The sequence below is a fragment of the Macaca mulatta genome, chromosome 15 (assembly GCF_049350105.2).
Source record: "Macaca mulatta isolate MMU2019108-1 chromosome 15, T2T-MMU8v2.0, whole genome shotgun sequence".
Classification (NCBI taxonomy): Eukaryota; Metazoa; Chordata; class Mammalia; order Primates; family Cercopithecidae; genus Macaca; species Macaca mulatta.
In genome coordinates, this window is record NC_133420.1 from 62,132,574 (window position 1) to 62,154,670 (window position 22,097).

At 44.9% G+C, this 22,097-nt stretch overlaps 2 protein-coding genes across 5 annotated transcripts in view; one reads left to right on the plus strand and one right to left on the minus strand.

Annotated features, from left to right (window-relative positions):
- The first annotated feature begins 2,320 nt into the window (after positions 1-2,320).
- The window catches only part of ZBTB5 (zinc finger and BTB domain containing 5), a 44,119-nt gene continuing 24,342 nt past the window's right edge, over positions 2,321-22,097 (plus strand). The window contains exon 1 of one of the 4 annotated variants that reach the window (XM_077965558.1): positions 2,321-2,565. The gene's annotated coding sequence lies outside the window, so the exon portion shown is untranslated. 4 annotated transcript variants of the gene reach the window in all.
- The window catches only part of GRHPR (glyoxylate and hydroxypyruvate reductase), a 46,692-nt gene continuing 39,506 nt past the window's right edge, over positions 14,912-22,097 (minus strand). The window contains exon 11 of the transcript XR_013404679.1: positions 14,912-17,357. The gene's annotated coding sequence lies outside the window, so the exon portion shown is untranslated. The remainder of the gene's footprint in view (positions 17,358-22,097) is intronic.

The following is a 22,097-nucleotide window of genomic DNA, read 5'->3' on the forward strand; positions in this document are numbered from 1 at the left end:
CGAGTAGCTGGGATTACAGGCGCCCGCCACCATGCCCAGCTAATTTTTGTATTTTGTTAGTAGAGATAGGGTTTCGCCATGTTGGACAGGCTGGCCTCGAACTCCTGACCTCATGATCCACCCTCCTCGGCCTCCCAAAGTGTTAGGATTACAGGTGTGAGCCACCGCGCCTGGCCGCAGGATTTTATTACTTTCGTTTTGCATCTATGGGAGCCTTAGTCATGAAGGAGTCACGATACTTACCAAATTTTTGTAATCTTTAGTTGCACATTTAGGTTTGTTCTCCACTCCCCCTCTCCCCCCACCCCCGCCCCTTGTACTAACAAAGCTGTGGTAAAGAGCCTTGGGTTTATTATTCCACATCTTTGTATTTGGGTAGCATATATTTCTAGAAAGGAATTGCCAGCTAGAAGGGAACAAACGCATGTTTTAAATTTTGATAGATACTACGAAGTGATAGTCAAACAGGGCATCAGTGATACTCCCGACCGCAATATAGCAGGTGTCCACTTCCACACACTCCTAAGTTCTGAATATACAATTTTAAAAAGTTTTGTGAGCCTGTAAATCTGAGTAATCTAGGTCATGGCATTTACCTTTGAGAGCCACATACGCAAAAGAATCTCTCCTATTGCCTGGCTTACTGTCATCATTCCATATTTTCTTTATTTTACCAATGAATCTGGCAGTAAAATATGTGTGATGGCTATAGAGTGTCAGCGAATCTTAAGGAAAAGAATTAAACATCAGACTCCACCGAGGCCTTCAAGAAATCCATGCAAACAGGTTGCTTTTTGATATCAACACATCCGACCGGTAACTGAAGGGATGCAATCAGCTGTAGGGGTATCCGGTGTGTTCAATTCTGTAAAGCGGAGAGTTCCTCCCCCTGCCTCTCGCAACGAAATCTCACTCTGTGGCCTAGGCTGGAGTGCAGCGGCGCGATCTCGGCTTACTGCAACCTCCGCCTCCCGGGTTCAAGTGATTCTCCTGCCTCAGCCTCCCGAGTAGCTGGCTGGGATTACAGGCGCCCGCCACCTAATTCTTGCATTTTTAGTAGAGACGGGGTTTCACCATATTGGCCAGGCTGGTCTCAAACTCCTGACCTCAGGCCATCTGCCCGCCTCAGCCTTCCCAATTGCTGCGATTATAGGCGTGAGCCATCGCGCCTGGCCAGGAGTTCCATTTTTATGGGAGCTCCTCCAAGACCCTTAACCCCCACCCCCAGAACACAGCCATGTTCGCGAGCCTGCCTTTGTCTCCAGAGCCAAGCAGCGCTCCCAGACAAGCTGCACAGGAGAAGGGAGCTTTTTTCTGCCGTCCTCACCCGAAGAAAGGGGGCTTCTTCCCTGGCCCCTGTGCCCGATGCTGAGGGCTCGGGTTCTCTCTCCCAGTGTGCACCTAGAAACCCGAGCGTCGCCGCGGCGCTCGGACTTTTCAGATCGCGTCTCATACAAGTACGCGACCCTTCCACGTTTGGGACATGAATGGGAGAGCTTAGCGCTTCCTATTTTGTTTTTTGGGGTGCGGGTGATTATGAATCTGGGCACGGAGACGACAGGCTTATATGACCTGCGGCCCAGTGCGGGGCCAGGCGCCAGGCTCCTGTGGCGCCACCGTTTCCAGACGCGCAGCCACCCGGCTGGACGAGGGGCGGGGTCCGACCTTTTTTGTTCGCCGTTTTTACCCTGGACTTCGGCTTAGTTCAACCTAAAGAGCCTCTTGGAATCTTATCTTTCCCAACATCCATGAAGTGGGAACTCAAATCTCCAACCCCGTACTTGTGTGTGTTCAGCGAAGGGAATTGACCCCGGGAGAAGAGCCCTGGGTCACTAAAGGGCCGGGCACCACGTGGGTGGAAAAATCCTTCAGGACCAGCCAATGGCGGTAAGGCTGCCCTGAGGGCCCGCCTCTCGGGCGCCCTCAGACTTCACGCAGTCGTTGTTATGATTGGCGGAATTAGGCGGAAAGCCCGCTTGCCTAAACCACAGAGGGTTTTGATTGGTTGCAGCGAACAGCTGCATTTCTATAGTCCAAACCTGGAGCGGTTTAGTGATAAATCCCGCCCTAAAAGGCATTTGTTAACCGTTGTACGTGTTGTAAGGCAAAGGGTGATTGGTCAGAGAGCTCACGGAATCAATCGGTAGTAAACACAACCAGACTCCAGGGACCGTGGATTGGTCAGTTTTTCTGGGGGCCAAAGAAATTCCTCCGGGTTCCGCGCGCCGGCTGGCTGCACTCCTACCCCGGCCCCGCCCTCCCCGTTGCTGATTGGTTGTAACCCCACCGGGGGAGGAGGAAAAGGGCGGAGTAGGCGCTCTTGCATTACGTCACTTCCGTTTATCCTCAGGCGCCGCCGCGGTGTTCTCGGAGTGCCGCGGCGAACTGGCTGAAGGAGCTAGGGTACTAGAGGCGGGGTGGGAGGGGGGCGGGCGGAAGGGGGAGGAAGTCCCATAACGGAGACGCAGGTCTGGACGTTCCCACCTCCTCTGACACTGCCGAGTCCGATCGGAGAGGGGTCACCGCCTCCTTCAGCGAGGAGGAGGGGGGCGGAGCCCGGCTCAGGTGAGGAGACCCCGTCAGGGAGTGTCGTGATGGCGGGCGCGCTCACGTGGGGAAGGTTGAGCACCAGGGGCGCGCCAAGGCGTCGCGGAGCTCGCAGACGTGTACTGGTGCCCCCAGCCTACCCTGACTGTGTTCCTGAGGGGGCATTGTTACCGTCAGAGCGAAGGGGCCAGGCGCGTTCTTCTGCGCAGGCGTCCCCGGTGTCCCGACGCCAGGCTGTCTGCAGGCTGGGGCGGGAGCTGGTACCCCTGCGGATCTCTGGCTGGCTACGTAGGTTCCCGAATGGGGTGGGAAAGGCCTCAGGCCCAACGGCCTGGTGGAATGAAGAGAGGATCTGCTGCCTTGCGGGATGGGGTCGGACGGCTCCCTTGCCCCCATCCTGGGTCTTCTTGAGCGACGAGGTTTGATTTCACCAGAGCAAGGCCATAGGCAAACTGCCATCGGGAGCCGGCGGCCGATCCTGGAGGGGTGGAGCCAGTGTTTTGGAATGCACCAACTTGTTAAGAGAGGACTGAAGTGTTTAATAGGCATTTATTGAATGCCCACTACTCCCAGGCTTCGTGCGAGGAGCTGTGGGGGATGCGGTGGTTAGACACTGCTGTCCCATGTTCTCCTGTTTGGAGGACAGATTTGTATGTCAATAATAAAAGGCAGTGAATTAAGGGGAGTTGAAGGTTAGTTTTTTCCTTTAAAAACGGCCATTTTTTAATTAAGTCAGCATTCTGGCATAGTGAAGGGTACTATGGAAACTAATTTTCTGAACAGAAGACAAATCCTAAATAATTTGGAGGAAAAAATTTAGGTGAAAGCACAGTAAAGTCTTGATTCCTAAGTAGTAGTCTCTGACTCTAGTTAACTTGAATAGAAGAAACTCTTCACCTTCAAAAATTGAAGCAAAAAATATTCCAAAGCATATTCTCTTATTTTTCACTTGTATTAAGTAGAAGACGTTACAGGCTTTTCTTTAGAAGTTGAAGAGAATGCTGTGCCTTAGTCATTATTGGTAATTTGTTGTGCTAGTATGGGCTGTTGTGCCTTAGATGTAAAAGGCTGGGTAGAACTTGCTTTTCATTTGCCTAAACTCTTGTGATATCTGTGGTGACGGTGGTTGGCAGTAAGCTAATAGTTCAGAGGGAAAAGACCAGACGGGAAGAAGAGAAGGATTTTAGAGAAAAGCCCCTAAGCCAAAGGAAACCGTTCACTGTTCCTTTTAACCCTTCTGGAAATCTCATCAAATTTGGGAAGATTGACCTGGCCACCACAGCCAGCTTGGTGACCTTACAGGTAAGACTGCCTGGGTGGGGACCTGTTCTGGGCCCTTGGGTTTTGCTGAATAAGCAGACTCTTTTTTTGAGGAGTCCTGAAGTCAACCTGTTTACTAGAGATTTGCACCTTTCCCTAAAAGTTGTGTCAAAACTTTTAGTTAGCTGAAGATGCTGGATTTTGGTTAATTGATATGTCTGTAGCAAAATTCTGAAAATGGTAAGATTTGGAGGAAAGGCATCTTACAAGCTTAAGAGTGAACGCTCTCAAAAGAGACTCACAAGACTGTCCCCAAAGTGGAAGTAATAAAAAATCACTAGGATATCAAATAGTAGTTAAAGAACTCAGCATGAATTATATCAAATTGGAGACTTAAAAAAATCTTGTGTTCAGTGAATTTGACAAAACCTGGTGTAGTGCTGACAGAGAATTTTGAATCTGGCTCACATTCGTTTTGGAAATGGAAAAAAGAACCCAAGGTATTGATTCTATGTTAGGTTTCAACTTTTTTTTTTTTTTTTTTTTTTTTGAGAAGGAGTCTCGCTCTGTCGCCCAGGCTGGAGTGCTATGGCCGGATCTCGGCTCACTGCAAGCTCCGCCTCCCGGGTTCACGCCATTCTCCTGCCTCAGCCTCCCGAGTAGCTGGGACTACCGACGCCCGCCACCTCGCCCAGCTAGTTTTTTGTATTTTTTAGTAGAGAGGGGGTTTCACCGTGTTAGCCAGGATGGTCTCGATCTCCTGACCTCGATCCGCCCGTCTCGGCCTCCCAAAGTGCTGGGATTACAGGCTTGAGCCACCGCGCCCGGCCTCAACTTTTTTTTTCATGTGAATTAATTTTAAATACTTTCCCTCTGTCAGTTTTAAGGATGTGATTTTTCTTTTACTGTATGTAATATTTCTCAAATATGGATGTTGTCTAGTAGAGCCAGTTTTGTTAGCGTAGCGGGTGGGATGGAATGTAGCACTACACTGCCTTTTGTCTAAGTGTGAAGTGAACTTCTCATCTTCTAAAAGACTAGCTGTTTCTGAGTGAACTATTGTTCTTTACATATGTTTTCATCATTTTCACCACTGAATAGTGGCTTTTAATTTCAAGATCCAGTTTTGGAGGTGCCTTTCATTTTATTAGTTATACATATATTTCCTAAAAGCTTTGATTTATCTTGACATCCCAAACAGATTAGGAACTGTGTTGGACTACTTATTATAATAGATATTCTTACTCTCCAAGATTATTTTATTGGTGATGTTGGATTTTTCTTAACCACTTTGCCAACAGGAGTGATGCGCCACCCACCACCCTCCACCCACTCGGACCACTTGTGTTACAGCTTGTACCCGCATTTAGTGGTTCCCAAACCCTTGTCCCTTGTTCAAGAAGAATGAGGTTACTCTGACAATTCGAAGGGTGAGGAGGGCAGAGAAGAATTTTATTGAGTGCCTCAGAGAAGAGGACATTCAGGGGTGGTCCCCCACCCCTGCAGTCAGGTGGCTTCTTTCCCAGTGTGGCTGGTTCTGGGGCTTCTTAGGGACTCAGAATGGGGAGTGTGTGCTGATCGGTTTCTGAGTATGCAAAAAGGTTAAAGGGAAGGCCGGGTATGGTGGCTCACGCCTGTAATTGCTGCAGTTGTGGAGGCTGAGGTGGGCAGATTGCCTGAGGTCAGGAGTTCGAGGCCAATCTGGCCAACATGATGAAACCCTGTCTCTACTAAAAATACAAAAATGAGCCCAGCATGGTGAAGTGCGCCTGTAATCCCAGCTACTCGGGAGGCTGAGGCAGAAGAATCGATTGAGCCTGGGAGGCAGAGGTTGCATTGAGCTGAGAGCCTGCCACTGCACTCCAGTCTTGCAGACAGAGTGAGACCCTGTCTCAAAAAAAAAAAACAAGGTTAAAGCAAAGACACCACTCAAAGGTGGGTACGACAGTGTAGAAAACCAATTAGGAAAGGGGTAGGTATATGTAAAATAGGTGAAAGTTGGGGATCAATCAGAAGAAAGCACATCAAACGGGAAGACAGGTTCTCAATCTGGTCCATGGATTTGACTTGTAGCTTGGCTTTCAGGCTTTAAACTGTCTTTGGCTTGGAGGTAGGGTTTCCCTGGGGATGTGCCCCTATCTGCCTAGGCATTTGTCTGTCTCCTGCCTCTATCATTAGTAGTCATTGGCAGTCGGTTTTCCTTCTTCCTTGAAGACAGGATACCGTAACTAAGCATTATGCCATAGCTCAATTGGCAGTTTTTTTCCTAGTGTTACATGAAATAATGCGTTTTATAATCACAGACATCTTAGATTTTTTTTTTTTTTTTTTTTTTTTTTGAGACGGAGTCTAGCTCGCCCAGGCTGGAGTGCAGTGGCCAGATCTCAGCTCACTGCAAGCTCCGCCTCCCGGGTTCACGCCATTCTCCTGCCTCAGCCTCCCGAGTAGCTGGAACTACAAGCGCCTGCCACCTCGCCTGGCTAGTTTTTTGTATTTTTTAGTAGAGACGTGGTTTCACTGGGTTAGCCAGGATGGTCTCGATCTCCTGACCTCGTGATCCGCCCGTCTCGGCCTCCCAAAGTGCTGGGATTACAGGCTTGAGCCACCGTGCCCGGCCGTACAGACATCTTAGATTTAATAAAATTTAGTAAAATTAATAGACTTTTAGCCCAGGTGGCACACACCTGTAGTCCCAACTACTTGGGAGCCTGAGGCAGGAGGATCACTTGAGTTCAAACCAGCCCAGGCAACATAGTAAAATCCTGGCTCCCTGCCCCCCATAAAGAGTCTTTTGTACCCAACTAATTCATTATAATTGTAACCAGTGAATTTTCCTATTTTCCTAACTTGCTTTCCTGCTCTGGAAAATGTTTGTCACTGAAAAGAAGCCTATCGAGAGTGATATTTTTCCTTATATAAATGGAAATTAACAAATAAAATGTTCATTTTACAGATTTTAAAGGATGACTAAGTGATAGGTCTACTCTTTGGAAATTATACTTGGTCATCTGTTACTTTGTATGATAACAGGTTTACAAATGCCTTTATTCCTAATTTATTTTTTTTTGAGACAGCGTCTCACTCTGTCACCTAGGCTTGAGTGCAGTGGTGCAATCTGATTTCAGCTCGATGCAACTTCCGCCTCCTCGTTTCAAATGATTCTTGTGTCTCAGCCCCCCGAGTAGCTGGGACTATAGCTCGTGGCACCATGCCCCACTAATTTTTGTATTTTTTGATGGACACAGGGTTTCACCATGTTGGCCAGGCTGGTCTTGAACTCCTGACCTCAAGTGATCCACCTGCCTCAGCCTCCCAAAGTGAGTGATTGCGGGCATGAGAGCCACTGCACCTGGCTGATTGCCAATTTCTTAAGTTTAAAATGCTTAAGGTGAGTTGCTCCCCTTTTTTTCTATGCTTGATATTGTTGACATGGTATAATTAATTTTTCAGTACATCTTAATTAGTCAATTATAATGTAAAATCCACTCAACCATCTTCCTCTAAAAATGCAAGGCTTTCACCTTTATAGTCGTTATGTTTTAGTCTTTTTTGCAAAGAGAATTTGAGGAAGAAAGACCGGGAAAAGAAAATCCAGTGTTTGGGCATTCGGTTGTGGGAGGAGCCCAGAAATGCTACAAAAATCTAAACACGTTTAAGTTACTTACATTGTACTTATTTTGAATAGATGATCAAAAGCAATTCTGCAGGTCAAGTATAGGTCACTTGCTGAGCATTATTGATTTGATAAATGATTGAGAAGTGAAGGCATATACTGCTTTGAAAGTAAACTAGGTGTAAGAAATGGATTAAGTCCATTTTCATCTTCTCTTTTGGAAAGGCACCATAATAATAGTGCTCCAATGCTTTGTCATAGTTTTCATCTTGATAAAAGTTTAGTTTTTTTTTTTTCTTTCTACTTTGTTCTGTTTTGCTTTTGAGATAGGGTCTTGCTCTGTCACCCAGGCTGGAGTGCAGTGGGATGGTCATAACTCACTGCAGCCCCAATCTCTTGGGCTCAAGCAACCCTCTCACACCCAGCCTCCCAAGTAGCTGGAACTACAGGCATGCACCACCACGCCCAGCTAATTTTTGTAGTTTTTGTAGAGGTGGGGGTCTCCCTATGTTTCCCAGGCTGGTCTTAGACTCCTGGACTCAAACATTTCTCCCACCTTGGCCTCTCAGCATGTTGAGATTATAGACGTGAGCCACCATGCCCTGCACCCAGCTAATTAAAAAGTAATTTTGTAAAGAAGAGGTTTCACTGTGTTGACCAAGCAGGTCTCAAATACCTGGCTTCAAGTGAGCCTCCCGCCTCAGCCTCCCAAAGTACTGGGATTACAGGTGTGAGACCCTGCATCTGGCCTAATTTTTTTGGGAGGGGGGAGTGTTCGCTTTTGTTGCCTAGGCTGGAGTGCAATGGCGCGATCTTGGCTCACTGCAGCCTCCCCCTCCCGGGTTCAAGCTATTCTCCTGCCTCAGCCTCCCAAATAGCTGAGATTACAGGCATGCGGCACCATGCCCGGCTATTTTTTTATTTTTAGTAGAGACAGGGTTTCTCCATGTTGGTCAGGCAGGTTTCGAACTTCTGACGTCAGGTGATCTGCCCACCTCAGCCTCCCGAAGTGCTTGGATTACAGGTGTGAGCCACCGTGCCTAGCCAGACTATTTTTTTTCATTAAGAAATAAGTTTCTTGGCCAGGCCCAGCACTTTGGGAGGCTGAGGTAGGTGGATCACAAGGTCAGTAGCTTGAGACCAGCCTGGCCAATATGGTGAAGCCCTATCTCTATAAAAATAAAAAAAAATTAGCTGGGCATGGTAGTGCACGCCTGTAAGCCCAGCTACTCGGGAGGCTGAGGCAGGAGAATTGCTTGAACTGGAGGTTGCAGTGAGCTGAGATTGTGCCACTGCACTCCAGCCTGGGTGACAGAGTGAGACTCCACCTGAAAAAAAAAGGAATAAGTTTCTTTATCTGTCAGGGGCAAAAGACAATGAAAGACATGTTTAAAAATTGTTTGTGCTACACATCAATTGGGATTGGAAAGAAAAGAACAATTTTTTTTTTTGAGATGGAATTTTGCTCTTGTTGCCCAGGCTGGAGTACAGTGGTGCGATCTTGGCTCACTGCAACCTCTGCCTCCCAGGTTCAAGCGATTCTCCTCCTGCCTCAGCCTCCCGAGTAGTTGGGATTACAGGCATGTGCCACCACGCCCCACTAATTTTTTGTATTTTTAGTAGAGACGGGTGTTCTCCATGTTGGTCAGGCTGATGTCAAACTCCTGACCTCAGGTGATCCACCTACCTCAGCCTCCCAAAGTGCTGGGATTACAGGTGTGAGCCACTGTGCCCTGCCAAGAAAACATTTTTTAAAATTGTTTAAAGATTTTGGGGGGCAACTGGGATGGGTGGCAGACAGCATTTTCTAGGGTGTCAAGACATTCAGATTTCTTAAACATATTAAAATACATGTCTCAGATTTACAGGCAGCTAAAAGAAGCCACTAATAGTTGGTTTTTATGGACTTTTAGATGCGTTTGTGAAACTTTTATGATATTTAAAGTGTTAACTGGCTAAAGATGTTCTTTGATGTAGCTATTAAAGTGGCAAGCTAGTTATTTAAAATTTTAGGAAAATGTAGCACAAGAGAAAAGGAAACTTCTAGACAGGTACAGTGCAAGTATAAAATTCTAGCAGGATGGGCCAGGCCCAGTGGCTCATGCCTGTAATCCCAGCACTTTGGGCGGCTGAGGCAGGCAGATCACAAGGTCAGGAGTTCAAGACCAGCCTGACCAACATGGTGAAACCCTGTCTCTACTAAAAATACAAAAAAAAAAAAAAAAAAGAAAAATAACCGGGCATGGGTGTGTGCGTCTGTAGTCCCAGCTACTCGGGAGGCTGAGGCAGGAGAATCACTTGAACCCGGGAGTCAGAGGTTGCAATGAGCCGAGATCATGCCACTGCACTCCAGCCTGGTGACAGCAATACTCCGTCTTAAAAAAAAAAAAAATTCTAGCAGGATGAGGCAGTTACATTTGCCATAAATTATTTTGAAGTTTCAATGTAGTGCTTTCAGACTCTATCATGTAAGTGACTTCCTGTGGCATGTCAGTCTTTAAGGCAGCACTCTGCTAGTGGGTCACTTCATTGGTCTGTTCTTGTGTTGCTATAAAGAAATACTGGGTAGCTTATAAAGAAAAGAGGCTTAATGGCTCACAGTTCTACAGGCTGTACAAGCATGGTGCCAGTACCTGCTTGACTTTTGGGGAGGCCTCAGGAAACTTTTACTCATGGCAGAAGGTAAAGTGGGAGCAGGCGTGTGACAAAGAAGTGTGGCACCTTCCTACCCTCTCACTGCAGCTTGCTCCAGAGCACTGAGACAGTGAAAGAGATCTAACCTAACCAACTCCATCTTGGTTCTAACTCCAAACTGTCCTTGTTCATTTCTGGGCATAGGCTGAACTAACTTTGGGAGGAACTTAGGTTATAGTTTATAGTTTTTGAAAACAAAGACAATAACAGTCCTTTCCCAAAACCTCCTACTTGCCTGGGGAGGACTGCCTTTGTAGGACTAACAGTAGCCACAAGATTAGAAATTATGGCTCATGCCTGTAATCCGAACACTTTGGGAGGCCAAGATGGGTGGATCACCTGAGGCCAGGAGTTGGAGACCAGCCTGACCAACATGGTGAAACCCTGTCTCTACTAAAAATACAAAAAATTAGCCGGTCTTGGTGGTGTATGCCTATAGTCCCTGCTACTCAGGAGGCTGAGGCAGGAGTATCGCTTGAACCCGGAAGGCGGAGGTTGCAGTGAGCCAAGATCCTGCCATTGCAATCCAGCCTGGGCAACAAGAGTGAAACTCCATCTCAAAAAAAAAAAAAAAAAAAAAAAGAAAAGAAATTATGGTTTAGGAGTCACGCAGCTGGAGGCTACCAGATTCTGACCCTCCCTAAACTGCTCCTAAGATCAATGCTTGAGATATCTTGCAGACCCCAGCATTTGATGAATCAACTGGCACCACCCAGATCAATAAACTGGCTCATCTAATCTTGTGGCCCCCACCCAGGAACTGACTCAGCAGAAGAAGACTCCTTTTGATGTCATCTCTGACCTGACCAGTCAGCACTCCCAGCTCACTGGCTTCCCCCCAACCCACCAAGTTGTCCTTAAAAAACGCTGATCCCCAAATGCTCAGGGAGACTGATTTGAGTAATAAATAAAACTCTGGTCTCTTGCACAGCCGGCTTTGCGTGAATTACTCTTTCTCTATTGCAGTTCCCCTGTCTTGATAAATCACCTCTGTCTAGGCAGGGGGCAAGGTGAACCCATTGGGCAGTTACAGTGGGAGAAGATAAAGCTCGTCCTGCTTCCTCCTAGTCTTCCAGACTGAGGTCTCTTGACATTGGGGTCTGTGGTCTGTGATGGTAGCATGTGGTATTAGCAATGAGAGGATTTAAGTAAAAGAATGGGAGAAGAAAAACCCTTCCTGCCACCTCTTCAGAGCACTTGCTCTCATTTTCATTCCCTTCACTGTCATTTTATACACATCTTTTCACCCGCACCTCCAGCCCTTAACCCTGACCCTGCCTTTCAGCTCCATCCCTTTACTCCCTCCAGTTCCCTAGTCCTTATTCCTAGCCCTTGTTCATGCTCACAACGACATTCTTTTTATTTTTTTATTTTTTATTTTAATAGAGATGGGAACTTGCTATATTGGACAGGGCATTCTCGAACTCCTGGCCTCAGTCCTCCCACTTTGGCCTCCCAAAGTGCTGGCATTACAGGCGTGAGCCACTGTGCCCAGCCTCAGCTACATCTGTTCCCTCCCCTGAGTGTCCTCTCATCAGTCACTGAGCCCATGTCTTATTGGAGGTTGTTCTCATTACAGCAAAGTGAGATTTTGTACCTGGACATGGGTTCATACAGCTTCTTCTTCAGTTATTGAACTAGTTGGGTAATGTTGGTCCTAGAAATGAGTAGACAGTCACTGCTTGGGAGTCATGCATAAGAGATAATATTTGTAAAGTACCTATAGAACCTGACTTTTGGTAGGTATTCAACCTTCTCATCTTCCCCCTGCATCACCCAGCTAATAGAAACAGTAGTAAGTGATGGTGCAGTGTTAATTAACAAGGCACTGGTGCTTTGGCAGTTTGCCACCACAGTAACAGGTTTAAAGGATACTCTGTGAGTGATCCCAGGAGGCTACGTTATTGCCAGGGAAAGGCTGGGCACTTTATTCCACAAATTTGAGTAACTCAACATATGTGTAAGTTGAAGGCTGCCTTTGCACTAAAGTTTCATTTATCTTATATATATGTGTGTATATATACACACATATATATAAACACACACACACATATATTATTATTATTATTATTTTTAGAGAGGGTCTCACTCTGTTGCCCAAGGTGGAGTGCAGTGGCATGATCTCAGGTCATAAGCCTCTGCCTCCTGGGTTCAAGCGATTCTCCTGCCTCCGTCACCCAGAGTAGCTGGGATTCCAGGTGTACGCCACCACACTCAGCTAATTTTTGTGTTTTTTAGTAGAGATGGGGTTTTGCCATGTTGCCTGCCCAGGCTGGTCTGGAACTCCTGAATTCAAGTGATCCACCCACCTCGGCCTCCCAAAGTGCTGGGATTACAAGCACAAGCCACTGCACTGGGCCTATCCTATATTTTTGAAGAATGAGAGTCTGCGTACATGAGTTTCTTCATAAATGTAAAACTTACTTAAGTGGTAGTCAGACTTTTGCCCTTAGAATTCCATTACACATGTAAAAATTATTGATGACTCCAAAGAGCTTTTTTGCAAGTTATAGTTTTCAATATTTAACATATTGGAAATTAAAGTTGAGAAAAAAATTAAGTACTGCATTTATTTGTTAAAAAAGTATATGTGAACATAAAAACATTTTTATAAAAAAGCGGTTTTAAAAAAGTAGTGAAGAGAGTGACTTTTCTTTAAGTAAACTTTATTTTTTCTAATAGATTTAGATTTACAGAAAATTGCAGATAGTAGAATTTCCATATACCTACACCTTGTTTCACCATTAACATCTTAACATTAGTATGGTATGTTATAATTAATGAACCACTATTATTGTAACATTATTACATAATAACTTTATTAACTAAGGTTTATTCTTTATTCAGATTTTGTTAGTTTTAATGTTCTTTTTCTATTCCAAGATCCCATCCAGGATACTGTAACCACCCAGTAGGTTCACCTTGCCCACTGCCTAGAGAGAACCGATTTATCAAGATGGGAATTGCAGTAGAGAAAGAGTAATTCACGTAAAGCTGGCTGTGTGGGAGGACTGGAGTTTTATTATTTGTCAAATTAGCCTCCCCCAAAACTCAGGGATCAGAGTTTTTTGTTTGAGGGGTTTTTTTTTTTTTGAGACTTTTTTTTTTCTTTTTTTTGAGACAGGGTCTTGCTCTGTCACCCAGACTAGAGTACAGTGGTGCGATCTCGGCTCACTGCAACCTCTGCCTCCCGGGTTCAAGTGATTCTTCTGCCTCAGCCTCCCGAGTGGCTGGGATTACAGGCGCCTGGCTAATTTTTGTATTTTTGGTAGAGACGGAGTTTCACCATCTTGGCCAGGCTGGTCTCAAACTCCTGACCTCGTGATCCATCCACCTCAGCCTCCCAAAGTGCTAGGATTACAGACATGAGGCATCGCGCCCAGCCGGGGATCAGAGTTTTTAAAGGTAATTTGGTGGGTAGGGGGCTAGTGAGTCAGGAGTGCTGATTGGTTGGCTTGGCGATGAACTCATAGTGTGTCCAGAATTTATTCCTTTCGGTGGGTTCTTGGTCTCGCTGACTTTAAGAATGAAGCCGTGGACCTTTGCGGTGAGTGTTACAGCTCTTAAAGATAGTGTGTCCAGAGTTTGTTCCTTCAAATGTTCAAATGTGTCTGGAGTTTCTTCCTTCTGATGGGTTGGTGATCTCGCTGACTTCAGGAATGAAGCTGGAGACCGTCATTGTGAGTGTTACAGCTCTTAAAGGTGGCACATCCAGAGTTGTTTGTTCCTCCTGGTGGGTTCATGGTCTTGCTGACTTCAGGAATGAAGCTGCAGACCCTCGTGGTGAGTGTTACAGCTCATAAAGGTAGTGCGGACCCAAAGAGTGAGTGGCAGCAAGATTTATTGTGAAGAGTGAAAGACCAAAGCTTCCACAGTGTGGAAGGGGACCCGAGTGGGTTGCTGCTGCTGACTCAGGTGGCCGGCTTTTGTTCCCTTATTTGGCCCCACCCACGTCCTGCTGATTGGTCCGTTTTACAGAGTGCTGATTGGTGCATTTACAGTCCTTTAGCTAGACACAGAGTGCTGATTGGTGCGTTTTTACAGAGTGCTGGTTGGTGTGTTTACAATCCTTTAGCTAGACACAGAGTGCGGATTGGTGCATTTTTACAGGGTGCTGATTGGTGCATTTACAATCCTCTAGCTAGACAGAAACGTTCTCTAAGTCCCTACCCGACCTGGAAGCCCAGCTGGCTTCACCTCTCAATAGGGAGTCAAAGCTGTTCTCTTATGCTGAGTCAGTTCCTGAGTCAGTTCCTGGGTGGGGGCCACAGAACTGGTTGGCAGGTCCAGGTGGGGCTGTTCTGTTGTTAGAAATGTAAAAATCTGAAAAGACATCTTAAAAGGTCAATCTTAGGTTCACAGTAGTGGTGTTATCTTCAAGAGTAATTGGGGAAATTGCAGCTCTTTTTTTGTTGTTGTTGTTGTTGAGACTGAGTCTTGCTCTGTCACCAGGCTGGCAGTGGCATGATCTCAGCTCACTGCAACCTCCACCTCCCGGGTTCAAGCGATTCTCCTGCCTCAGCCTCCCAAATAGCTGGGATTACAGGCACACGACACCATGCCCAGCTAATTTTTATTTGTATTTTAGTAGAGATAGGGTTTCACCATGTTGGCCAGGATGGTCTCTATCTTGACCTTGTAATCCAACCGCCTTGGCCTCCCAAAGTGCTGGGATTACAGGTGTGAGCCACCGCGCCTGGCCTGGGGAAATTGCAACTCTTATGACCTCTGAAATAATAGCTGTTAATATTGTTATAAATAAAGTTTCGGTGCCACAAAAGAAATAGCACTCGAACATAAAATTTTCTTTTTAATTCTCAGCAAGGCAAGTTACTTCAGTAGAAGGGTGCACCCTTACAGATGGAGCAATGGTGAGCACACATTTGAACAAGGGAGGGGAAGGGTTCTTATCCCTGACACGCATGGCCCCCGCTGCTGTGTCATTCCCCTATTGGCTAGGGTTAGACCGCACAGGCTAAACTAATTCCAATTGGCTAATTTAAAGAGAGTGTTGGGGTGAGTGGTTTGGCGGGGAAAATGGTCATGACAGAGGAAGTCATCAGAATGAGTCAGGGTGGAGCAGGTAATCAAAATGAGTTGGGTGGAGTAGGTAATTGGGATGAGGGTGGAACAGGTAAAGGGAATGAGTCAGGGTGGAGTAGGTACGAAAAAGGTTGCTTTACGAGGAAGTTTACAAGTAGAAGGCAAATAATTGAACATACTGACATACTGATTCTTTGAAAAGAAATTTGGAATTTATATCTAACAATCCCTCCTTTTGCATTTCCTTACAGTTCTTTTTAAATTTTTTAACGTGTCTTGGCTTAATTGTTTTGCTTGATTTTCCAAAAGAAGATGCTTCTCTGGATAAGGTGGAAGATAGTTAAGGGAGGTTTTACTAAATGCCGTTTTTATGAGCCTCTGCACCAACCCACAGATGCATGGTATGACGCAGCACCCAACCAGAATAAGTACACCCATTACAACTGTGAGGGAAGTATGAATTGAGACTATTATTCCTTTCTATTTACTGAACCACTTTTCTGGCCATCCTGTAAAGGGGTCATTTACCCCTGAGTTGTTGGCTAACTCATTGGACAGAGCAGTCAGACCTTGCAGTGCCTTTGTTGTACTTCCATCGGGGTGGTGGTATTTGGGATGAAGGTACAACATTGAGTTTTAATCATAATGCAAACTCCTCCTCTTTCTGCTAATATCATGTCTAAGGCTATCCTATTTTCTCAAGTCATCTGGCTAGTAGCCCCTAATTGCTCAGCTATTCCTTTAACAGCATCTCTAGTGTAGTTAATAAATCGCTGTTGGTTGTAGTAGGTGTAGTTTATTCAGTCTTCATTTTGATTAATTGTCATCTACCAAAATACTGACTCAAATCCTGCAGCTATTTGATTTCAGGCATTAAATTGATGTGATATTCCCTGTGGGACTCTAATTGTGTCTAAATAGACGTGAGAGTCAAAAGACCCGTAAGGGGCTTCTCTCGCTTTACAAAGATCTTATTTTTCCTTCCTCTGGTTGATGAAATGCCAGGGTGAGATAGCCAATTGGACTAAAGCACAAGTGCCACTCCAGTTATTTGGCAGAGTGTCCAGTAAAGGTCCACCACAATACCACCGAACATCCGCTTGGGGATGAACAAGACCTGACTGATTGATAAGTTCTTGAAAACTCTTAAGCTCACTGGATCCCTTTGGGTCTCCAAGGAATGCCAAGTTTCCTCCCTGTTGTGAGAGACGCAAGGTGAACTTAGTATTGGGAGGTGGAAGCTGGATGGCCCTTGGAGGCAGACTGGCAGGGTGTCGGACTTCGGGATATAGCAGAGAGAGAGCTTGGCACAACTTACTACTCCAGGCTATAGAATCCTGGAAAAGAGCTGCTATGCAGCCCACACCTGGTTGACTGGAGGACCACTTTAGTGGAAAGGGGATAATCTGGGTCTCTGGCCTGCTGTGCACACAGCATAACAATTGTTTTTGTTTAATGTGCAGACAGAATATTTGATGTGTTCCATCCAGTATTATGCATCTTGGTATCCTGTCTTAATTGCCAAGGTTTAAGTCTAGCTTCTACGATGCTCTAGTAAAATGAATGTATGGTTTTAGGAAATTACAAAAACCGGTTGGGGCAGTCCATCTTTGCTCTTTAGTGGTCTACAGAATGTTGGATCAACTATAGCATAAAAGCTCAGCCAGCATTGCAGGGCAAGACTCCTGGTTGACACTGGGGTCTTTATCAAAATTTCTCCGGATTAAATGGTCCCAGTTTACTAAGGCCCAGTCTAAGGAGAGTCAGGAGGGACAGAGGTACTTTTCTGAAGTAGAGAGCTGTCGACTTGGCAAGTCCCCCACAGGGTATATAACAAGGCAAGCATCAAATGCAACAGTTTGAAGGGAAATTGACTTGGTTATAACTAGATGGTCAGCAATAGAGTGAGGAAAGAAGGAAGAGTAATAGAATACATGAAAGACAGTTAAATTTTTCTTAGCCTTAGTTTGGAAGGGTTTTCCCCTGGGACCATGGCCCAACACTCTGGGGAGGGTGGCGCTTTCCTGACTCGGGTGTGATGAGTCCATCCCATTTCCACTGTATGAATAGCAGTCTCGGTGGTTAGCAGCACAAAGTAGGGTCCTTCCCAGGCTAGTTCCAGTTTTCCTCCTTTTCACCCTTTGATGAGAACATGATCCTCAGGCTGGTGCTGGTTTACCAGAAGTTCTAGGGGTGATACCTGTGCAAAAAGACTTTTAGTTTTGAGGGAAAGGAAAGTTGAAGATAAACTAAGTATATAATTCTAAGAAATTGATCTTTTGTTTTAAATGTGGGGACGTCAGCAGTGGACTTTATAGTCCTTGGTGCCTTCTGAGAAATTTCCTTTAGCACCTATTTTTATTAGTTTTTAGACCAAAGAAAGCCAAACACCATTTTATATTTGACAATGCTTCCTGTATGATTTTTATACCAAATAAGCTAAATTTCACCTTTATATTAGTGTGTTAAACTCAATTAATGTTAAACTCAATTTTAATAAAATCTTGTAGACATATTTATCCAATTTTAACATCTGACCACAAGGTAAGATTTTTATAGACTGTTTTTAACCTTTTATAATTTTTGTTAAAGAGGAGGTTCGTGCTTTAAGAAAAACCCATTGTGCTTTTATTTTAATGCCCAGTTCACAGAAAAACTGGATGATACCCTTTTAACTTTAGCCAGTATGTTTACACACACAATTTCCTTTACGATTAACATTTTAAAAGTTGCCTAAACCTTCAAAACAAAAAAATTTTTTTAACCTTTTAGTATAGGTAAAAATTTACATACTTATGCCTTCTTATAATCCCTTTACCAAAAGTATATTTTACTTTCCTTATACACCTTGCACATAAACTGTTTCTTCAATAGTTTTACATTCAGGAGGCCTAATTACTTTTAAATTATACAACGTTTCTTGCTTAAATTCCCTTTTATAACACTTTTTTTTTCACGCCTTTCATAGACAATTCTTCGACATGCCTCAGCTTTCTGACTTGTTGCAAACATCCCTTTCTTTAGACAACCAGTTAATTTATTTTAGGACAAGAATTTATCATATAACATTCTTTTTACATAAATTCTCCCCCCATGCTTTTTTTCCCCAAAGATGTTAACCATTCTTTTCCAAAGTGAACTTCCTTCATGTCTGTGGACTAGACTGCCTAAGACCACAAGATTAGAAGTTAGGATAATACATGTTACACTGTTAACTTTTAGCAAACTTTACTTTTGTTGAAAACCGTGTAAGTTTGGGATTTCAGTTATCCTTTGCTATTAATAAGACCTTGTTTAGACCTAATTAACTTAGAATTGGTATAGATGGTTCCTTCCTGGTTCTGTAAGCAACTTTAAGGCTTGGCTGAGTGCAAACAGTTCACATGTTTGAGCAGACCAATTACTAAGTAATTTTCCTAACTCTGCTTCTGCAAGAGTTTCCCTGTCAATTACTAAATACCCATTGTGTCTTTTTCCCCTCAGTCACCTAGGAGGAACCATCTAGCCTCCTGTCCTGAAGGGAGATCCTCTTAGGTCTGGTCAGACCTTCATACGGTAATTAATTAAGATTTAGATCCCCTGTTAGGAAACCTGCTGGCTTAAGGGAATTATCAATGGTTATTGTTAAATCATCTTTTTCTAACAGCTTTTTCTAATAGCCCCATACTTTAAGATTTTTGAGTTAGTAAGCTACCTTTCTCTCTTTTTTTTTTTTTTTTTTTGGACTTAAGATAGTTATGAACTGGTGAGGTGTGTTCACAGTGAGGTTTCCTCTAAAAGCTATTTTTCTACTTCTGCTAGCAAAGCAGTTGCCGCTACAGATTAAATGCATTTGGGCCATCTGAGGGTTACTGGGTCAAGGATTTTTTGATAGGAAGGCTTCGGGTTGTCAGTGGCCTCAGTGCTTTCAGGCTACGCCCTTGTTTACACTGACAACAAGGTGGTATTGAAGTGTTACAGGGTCACCAAGAAAACCTTCAATTATCAATTACAGGTTTTAAATTTACCCTGGCTTTTAAAGGAATAGGGTATGCTGTTTTCTCTTTACTACTCTCTTGGTCCGCAGTCCAGTGCTCTAACCCTGAGCTATACCCCCTCCTGTCTCTTTACTACTCTCTCTTTTTCTTTTTCTCTTTGACTTTCTGTCTCTCTCTTTTTCTCTCTTTGACTCCCTCTTTGTCTCTCTGTCTCTCCCTCTCTCTGTCTCTCTCTCTCTGTCTCTCTCTCTCTTTCCCCTCCCTCTCTTTCCTCTCTGCTGTTCTTTCCCTGCTTCTGCCAGCTGCTTATGCTGCTGTTCTCCCCTCTCCTTCCCCTTCCCCTAGAGGGACCGGCAGGAGTGGAGCTACTCTTTCTTCCCCTGAGCAGAAAGGAAAGGGGAGTTCTGAGTATTTTTCTTACTACCAGAGGTTTTTGTGAGGTTCAACCCCCGCCATGGGGATTTCTCACCTCTTTGTGAGGTTCAGCCCCCCTTCATGGGGATTTCTCACCTCTTTCTGAGGTTCAACCACCCACCGTGGGGATTTCTCACTGTTTTTTTTTTTGTTTGTTTTTTAATGGAGTCTCGCGCTCTGTCCCCCAGGCTGGAGTGCAGTTGTGCAATCTCAGCTCACTGCAAGCTCCGTCTCCCGGGTTCATACCATTCTCCTGCCTCAGCCTCCTGAGTAGCTGGGACTACAGGTGCCCACTACCATGTCCAGCTAATTTTTTGTATTTTTAATAGAGATGGGGTTTCACCGTGTTAGCCAGGATGGCCTTGATCTTCTGACCTCGTGATCTGCCCGCTTTGGCCTCCCAAAGTGCTGGGATTACAGGTGTGAGCCACTGCACCCGGCCAAACTCTCACCTCTTTTTGAGGTTTAACCCCCCCCAATGGGGATTTCTCACCTCTTTATAACTTCCAAGACCGACTAAGGAATACTTCACTGCCCCCCGCGGCTTTCTTTCCCTAGTCCCGACTAAGGAATGCTTTACCGCCTCTGCGGTTTCTCTTTACTTGGTATGTCCTAACCGAGGAATGCTTTACCATCTGTGGCTTTTTCCTTAGTCCCGACCACCAAGGAAATACTTCACTGGCTCCTGTGGTTTCTCCTTACTTGGTCTGTCTACAGAGTGTTTGCCACAGTATGTGAGGATCCTTTACACTAGGTTGCTGGCCAGTTTTTTTTTTTTTTCCGTGTTGCTGAGAGCTCGGGTTATTCTTTGCACTGGGTGGGTCTTGATTTCTCACCCCTGAGGCTGCCACAAAGGGGCGGGGTGCGCCTCCTCAGGAGAGAGAACCAGAGACCGCCCCCAGAGGGGAATGTAATCACGGGCGAGCCCCCAAATTGTTATAAAGTTTCGGTGCTGCAAAAGAAATAGCACTCGAATATAAAATTTTCTTTTTAATTCTCAGCAAGGCAAGTTACTTCAGTAGAAGGGTATACCCTTACAGATGGAGCAATAGTGAGCGCACACTTGGACAAGGGAGGGGAAGGATTCTTATCCCTGACCCACGTGGACCCTGCTGCTGTGTCGTTCCCCTATTGGCTAGGGTTAGACCGCACAGGCTAAACTAATTCCAGTTGGCTAGTTTAAAGAGAGTGTTGGGTTTGGCGGGAAAAATGGTTATGACAGAGCAGATAATCAGAATGAGTCAGGGTGGAGCAGGTAATTGAAAAAGGTTGCTTTACGAGGAAGTTAAGTTTAAAAGTAGAAGGCAAAGAATTGAACATACTGAAATACTGATTCTTTGAAAAGAAATTTAGAACTTATATCTAACAATATTTAGAATTCCAGCTGCTCTCATCCTAACTTGGTGGCTGGTGGCCTTTCATTTGTTTTACTGGAAGAGCCTAGCTTTGGGGAAGGACTGTTATTTAAACTATAAACTAAATTCCATCCCAAGGCTAGTTCAGCCTACACCCAGGAATGGACAGTGGTTTGGGGGTTAGAAGCAAGATGGAGTTAGTTACGTTTGATATCTTTTACTATCATAATTTCTTTAGTTACAATTTTACAAAGGTGGTTTCAATAACACATCATATTTAGTCATCATGTCTCCTTAGGTTATTCTTGGCTGTGAAAATTGCTTATACTGTAAACCAAAAAGTATTTGAGACAAGTTTCAATCAATTTAGAAAGTTTATTTTGCCAAGGTTAAGGATGTACCCGTGACACAGCCTCAGGAGGTCCTGATGACATGTGCCTAAGGTGGTTGGGGTACAGCTTGCTTTTATACATTTTAGGGAGACATAATACACCTCTGTATGTATACATGTACGATTTACATTGGTTCAGTATGAAAGGGCGGGACAACTCAAAGGTAGGGGGTGTTCCAAGTCATAGGTAGATTTAAACATGTCCTGATTGGCAGTTGGCTGGAACAGTTGTTATCTGCAGAAAAGAATGTCTGGGCTATGCTGAGGGGTTGCAGACATCTAAGTTTTATCATGCACATGAAGCCTCCTAGTAGCAGGATTTAGAGAGAATAGACTGTAAATTTTTTTTTTTTTTTTTTTTTTAAATCAGACTTAAGGTCTGTGTTCATGTTACTGCTGGAAGGGTATAATGAGGCATGTCCAGCCCCTACTTCCCATCATGGCCTGAACCAATCTTTTTTTTCTTTTTTGAGATGGAGTCTCTGTCTGTCGCCCAGGCTGGAGTGCAGTGGTGCGATCTTGACTCACTGCAAGCTCCACCTCCCAGGTTCACGCCATTCTCCTGCCTCAGCCTCCCAAGTAGCTGGAACTACAGGCACCCGCCACCACACCTGGCTAATTTTTTGTATTTTTAGTAGAGATGGGGTTTCACCGTGTTAGTCAGGATGGTCTCGATCTCCTGACCTCGTGATCCGCCTGCCTTGGCCTCCCAAAGTGCTGGGATTACAGGCGTAAGCCACCACACCTGGCCTCAACCAATCTTTCAGGTTAAATTTTAGGATGCCCTGGCTGAGGAGGGAGTC